The sequence below is a fragment of the Vulpes vulpes genome, chromosome 12 (genome assembly GCF_048418805.1).
Source record: "Vulpes vulpes isolate BD-2025 chromosome 12, VulVul3, whole genome shotgun sequence".
Classification (NCBI taxonomy): Eukaryota; Metazoa; Chordata; class Mammalia; order Carnivora; family Canidae; genus Vulpes; species Vulpes vulpes.
The window spans coordinates 182,219,043-182,225,143 of NC_132791.1; the positions used below are offsets into that span (position 1 = coordinate 182,219,043).

Genomic DNA, 6,101 nt, shown 5'->3' on the forward strand with positions numbered 1-6,101 from the left:
AAAAAAAAAAAAAAGATTCCTTCAGGGGCGCCTGGGTGCCTCAGTCTGTTGGCCATCCCGCCATTGGTTTCAACTCAGGTCATGATCTCAGGGTTTGTGAGGTCACACCCCTCATGGATCTCCTCACTCAGCACAGTCTGCTTGGGACTCTCTCTCTCCTGCTTCTTCTGCCCCCCCCCCCCCCCATAAGTATATAAATCTCTTTTTTTAAAGAAAAGATTCCTGGGGATGCCTAGGTGGCTCAGTGGTTGGGCGTCTGCCTTCGGCTGAGGAAGTGATCCTGGAGTTCTCCGAGTCCTGCTTCGGGCTCCTGCATGGAGCCTGCTTCTCCTCCCTCTGCCTCTCTCTGTGTCTCTCATGTCTAAATAAATAATTTTTTTTTTTAAAGAGATGATTCCCCTTTGTGAGGATCGAAGGAGCTGATGGCCTTTGATCTCAAGTTGCTGGAGGCTTCACATTCCCCTCTGCCACTAGCTGGGGAGCATGTCACTTGATCCTTTTCAGTCTCAGTTTCCTCATCCATAAAATGGGGATGCTGCTAGCACTTAATTCACAAGATTCTTGTAAGCGCTCTGTAGAGTTAGTTATTAGAACTCTCGGCTCAATACATTCCCTTCCCAGTTCTAGACCAAACTGTGAGCCCTATGCAGCCTCCCCACTCCCAGGCTCTGCTTTCCCCACCCTACCCTTAAAATCTCTTAGGCAATCTCCTGGGGGGGGGGGGCGGGGTGCGGGGACAGGACCGGCATGTTAGTCTTTTCAACCTTCACAGGGGTTATTTGCATTTTAAAGAGGGCTCTGGGTGGGCTTCTTTCAAAGGAATGAGACATTTGGATCTGGTAAGCTCTGCCCAGGGTTCTTAAGGTGGTGTCTGTGGATGGGTTCTGGGAGGTACCTGTGCCCCCTGAGATTCTATGCAACCCTGTCAGTGAAGGAGATAGGGGCCACCGCATTCATTAGCTTCTCAACTGAGGGGAAGAAGAATCAAGATCTTGAGATTAGAGGTCTCTGGGGGCCAGTCCAGTGTTAACGGTAGAATTTTAGGTCATCTACAGCAAAAAGGAAGGTTGACCAGAGGCCTTTTGGGTGCCTCTCCCAGTGGATGACAGCCCTAGTCCCTGGTGCTAACCAAGCGTCCGTCACTGGGATGAGAACGGCAGGTTTCCTTATTGCAGGGTGTGTCTCTGATGAACTTTCGTTGCCTGGGTGTCCTGGCCACTGGTCAGAAAAGAGGCTGGCTAATGATTAACAACCTGGGCAGTCCCCTCCCTTTCATCTCCTGGTAAAGGGGTGGTTATGATGGTACTCAGAGGGCCCCAAGCCTCTCTGAGAAGAGCTTAACCCCCGCCTGGCTGGAGAGGAATCCCCGGGAAATCGAAATGCTGGATTGCAGGCGATCAAGCTCCCGATGGTGGGGAGAGCACGCTCCGTACGAGCTGCTCCTGGGGGCTCCTGAAACCTCTGCCCGGGGCTGCCCGCCAGCACCCAGGGGAGGGAGCTGGATACCCAGCTTCAGCTGCCTGTGAAAATAACGGTACCTGGTAACTGAGAGGGGTGCCGCCCCTTGGAGCTCAACCACTCACGTCTGCAGAAAACATTTTTCTTTCAAACACAAAGAAAATAGTATACTGCATACCATGTAGAGTAGAATGAAACACCACGTAGCTATCATCTAGCTCCAATAATTATTTTTTTGCAATTTTTGTAATTTGTCAACTTTGTGATTGTACTAAATATTGTCTCTTCACCGCTGCATTTTTTTAAAATTAAGACTATTTTTTAGAGCAGTTTTATGTTCACAGCAGATTTGAGAGGAACGTACAGAGATTTCCCAATTACCCTTTGCCCACTACACATCCATAGCCCCCGCCCCCCCCGCCCCCGCAGCTTCCCCCCACCAGAGGGGTACATTTGTTACAATTGGTAAATCTTCCTGACACTTCATCATCACCCAAAGTCTACATTAAAATCCTCAGGGTTTGAACAAATGTATAATGAAATGTATCCACCATTAAATTGGCACAAGCAGGGGGAGCTGCAGGCAGTGGGAGAAGGAGAAGCAGGTTCCCTGCTAAGCAGAGAGCCCAATGTAGGACTCGATTCCAGGACCCTGGGATCATGACTTGAGCTGAAGGCAGACACCTAACCAACTGAGCCACCCAGGCGCCCCCGTCTTGTTGGATGTCTTGTTTTGTATTTGGTTGAATGCATCCTCACAAGTGTCATGTAACACATCCCTCTATCCTATATGGTCCTCACACCTAGAGGCTTGATTTGATTCAGATTCAGTTTTTTAAACAAAAATATGTCGTGTGAGGTACTGAATACTTCCCATAATGTCATATCAGGAAGCAAGAAGTTGTCTGGTTGGCTTTATTAGAATACTAAGATTCAGGGGCCCCTGGGTGCCTCACTTGGTTAAGCGTTTGCCTTCAGCTCAGGTCACGATCCCAGCATCCTAGGATCCAGCCCTGCATCGGGCTCCCTGCTCAGGGAGGAGTCTGCTTCTCCCTCTCACTCTGCTGCTGCCCCCCCTACTTGTGTTCTCTCTCTCTGTCAAAAAAATAAATAACATCTTAAAAAAAAGAGAGAGAGAATACTAAGATTCAGTTAGTCAGCTGATTCCCCATTATCAACTTCTCTATCAGCCTTTTACTTTGTCATTTTAGCACGATATGTGACGGCTGACCAGATCTATGAGCTCTTTAGGGCAAACAACAAATATTTATTAAGCACTCCCATGTGCTAGGTGCTATGCTCAACACTGTGGACAAGCACTGTGGACACAAAAATAAAGTATGTTTCCTGCCCTATGGGCTCCTAGCTGGCTCAGTCAGCAGAGCATGCAACTCTTGATCTCAGGGTTGTGAGTTCAAAGCCCCATATGTGGTGTAGAATTTATTTAAAATAAATAAGGCAGAGCAGCCCCCGGGTCCTGCATCGGTCTCCCTGCATGGAGCCTGCTTCTCCCTCTGCCTGTGTCTCTGCGTCTCTCTCCCTCTCTGTGTCTCTCGTGAATAAATGAATTAAAATATTTTTTAAAAAAAGAATAAAATCTTTAAAAAATAAAATAAGGCAAATAAAATATAGATAAATAAATAAATAAATAAGTAAATAAATAAATAAATAAAGCACCTTCTTCCTGAGGGTCTTTGGTATCTGTTCTGTCTCAGAGATGTCTAGAACAAGATGTACTCAGGAAATGCCAAAATTGGGCATCCTGTCCCCAACTTTTTTTTTTTAAGATTATTATTTATTTATTCATGAGGGACACACAGAGAGAGGCAGAGACACAGGCAGAGGGAGAAGCAGGCTCCATGCAGTGGCCCGATGTGGGACTTGATCCCAGGACTCTGGGATCACAACCTGAGCCAAAGGCAGAGCTGAGCCAAAGGCAGATGCTCAACCCTCAAGTGCTGAGCCACCCAGGTGCCCCTGTCCCCAGCTTCAAAGCCACACTGTGGCTATTATGCCAAGTGGCCAGTTCAAAGACATCACACCACCTGACTACAAAGGCAGACACATTGTGTTCTTTTTTTACCCTCTTGATTTCACCTTTGTGCGCCCCACAGAGACCATTGCTTTCAGGGACAGGACAGAAGAATTTAAGAAACTCACCAAGTTGGGGCACCTGGGTGGCTCTGCAGTTGTGTCTGCCTTTGGCCCAGGGCGTGATCCCGGAATTCAGGATCAAGTCCTGCATCTGGTTCCTGGCAGGGAGCCTGCTTCTCCCTCTGCCTGTGTCTCTACCTCTCTCTCTCTTTCTCTCTCTTTGTGTCTCTCATGAATAAATGAATAAAGTCTTTAAAAACAAAAAAAAGAAGCTCACCCAGTGATTGCTGCTTCTGTGGATTCTCATTTCTATCACTTGGCATGGATCAACACACCCAAGAAAGAAGAAGGACTGGGACCCATGAACATTCCCTTGGTGTCAGACCCCAGGTGTAGCATCGCTCAGAATTATGGTCTTTTCTCTCTCTCTCTCTCTCTCTCTCTCTCTCTCTCTCTTTTTTAGGACTATGGAATCTTAAAGGCTGATGAAGGCATCTCGTTCAGGGGCCTCTTCATTGTTGATGAGAAAAATATCCTTTGGCAGATCACCGTGAATGACCTTCCTGTCAGCTGCTCTGTGGATGAGACGCTGAGGCTAGTTTAGGCCTCCCAGTTCACTGACGAACATGAGGAAGTGCACCCACCTGGCTGGAAGCCTGGCAGTGATACCATCAAGCCTCGTGTCCAGAAGAGCAAAAAATATTTCTCTTAGCAGAAGCGAGTACTGGGCCATTTTAGAGCTGGGCTGCAGTGGGTGGCCGTGAAAACAAAATCTCCTTGCTACTGCTGTCATGCTTAAAACACAAGGCTTCAGACTCAGCGCAGATGTGGTATGGGACAGGACAGGCCTTTCCAGCAGGGGCTGGGGAGGCCAACCTTTCTTCCCCTGGAGAGAATGGCCTGAGCTGTGCTACGGCGCAGGCCAACTGAGGTGTCCAGTGGGGCTCCACTTTCAATCTTTCATTGTTTCTATTAAGTTGAACTGAGAAAAAAAAAATAATCAAAGTTTTATTTTTATTTACTTGTTTTTATTATTTTTTAAATATTTTTTTTATTTACTAGAGAGGGAAAGACAGAACACACACAAGCTGGCAGAGGAACAGAGGGAGAGGGAGAGGGAGAAGCAGTCTCCCTGCTGAGTGGAGAGCTAGACACAGGGCTCCATCATGGCCTGAGCTGAAGGCAGAGGACAGACCCACTGAGCCACCCAGGTGCCCCAGTAAGCAAAGTTTTAAAGAAATATTTCCTGCCCTTAAGAAGCTCATAGGCAGGGATCCCTGGGTGGCTCAGCGGTTTGGCATCTGCCTTCCACCCAGGGTGTGATCCTGGAGACCCGGGATTGAGTCCTGCGTTGGGCTCCCTGCATGGAGCCTGCTTCTCCCTCTGCCTGTGTCCCTGCCTCTCTCTCTCTCTCTCTTTCTGTGTGTGTGTGTGTCTCTCATGAATAAATGAATAAAATCTTAAAAAAAAAAAAAAAAGAAGCTCATAGGTAATGAGGGATGCAGACAGGTAAACATTTATCCATTTATGTATTGAACGCTAACTATGAACCAGGAATTGTGCTTAATGTAATTGCAATATATAGTATGATTTTAAAAAAGATACCTACCATGTTTTGGAGCTCATCGTGCCTTATATGCTTTCTCTCGTTGTTCCTCATACATTCCTCTGAGTACTATCACTACGTCCATTTTACCCATTTGGAAGCAGAGGCCCAGAGTAGTAACAAGATTTGTCCAGGGTTACACAGTAAAGGTAATAGAACTGGAATTTGAACCCAGGACCACCGGTCTCCAAAGCCTCTTAATCCCCATGTTATACTGCTAAGGCCAGGGCAGGCCTTTATTTATCGTTACCATTTGAACTGAGAGGCAAACCTTGCTTAATTTAGTGAGAAATGATCTCGCTGGGTTCACCTGAAATTCCAGACCCCAGGGTAACCCAGAGAAGGTGGTAAGAGCATAGGTCATGCTGTTGACTGTTTAGCCATGCTGGAGCTTCAGTACATCAAGGGGTGGGGTAGAGGGGAATGATGAGAGCTGAAGCCAGAGCGGCAGGCCCAAGGGGGTGTGGGGTGCCTGTGGTTCTCCAACCTGCCTACAGAACAGAACGTACCATCCCCATTTTCCAGAGGAGGTGAGTGAGGCTCAGAAACCTGGTCATAGCGGAGGAGGGCTTGAGGCTGGCGCCCCAGTTCCAAGAGCACTATGGCAAAATGGTCCCCAGCATGGACGTGGGTGCTCACTGCCTGAATCTGAATCCTGCTCTTCCACCGGCTAGTGGTAGGCCTTTGAATGAGTCACTTAAACTCCCTTTGGTCCTCAATGTCCTCATCTGTACCAACAAGGATAACACCTACCTTGTTGGGTAGTTGTGAGAAACAGGTAAAAGAATCTAAATGAACGTGGCACACGGGAAGTGCTAAATGAACATTAACTAATATTATTTCCACACTTCATGGTGCTCAGGGTTTTTCCAGAGTACAGGCCGTGGGTGGCAGGCCACCTCCAGCCTCTCCGTCTCTCTTAGGCCTGCGGAAAGAGGGGGAG

At 47.7% G+C, this 6,101-nt stretch overlaps 1 pseudogene; it reads left to right on the forward strand.

The window, feature by feature from the left end:
• Window positions 1-3,469: 3,469 nt before the first annotated feature.
• On the forward strand, window positions 3,470-4,264 carry LOC112929523 (peroxiredoxin-1 pseudogene; annotated as a pseudogene).
• The last annotated feature ends 1,837 nt before the right edge of the window (window positions 4,265-6,101 follow it).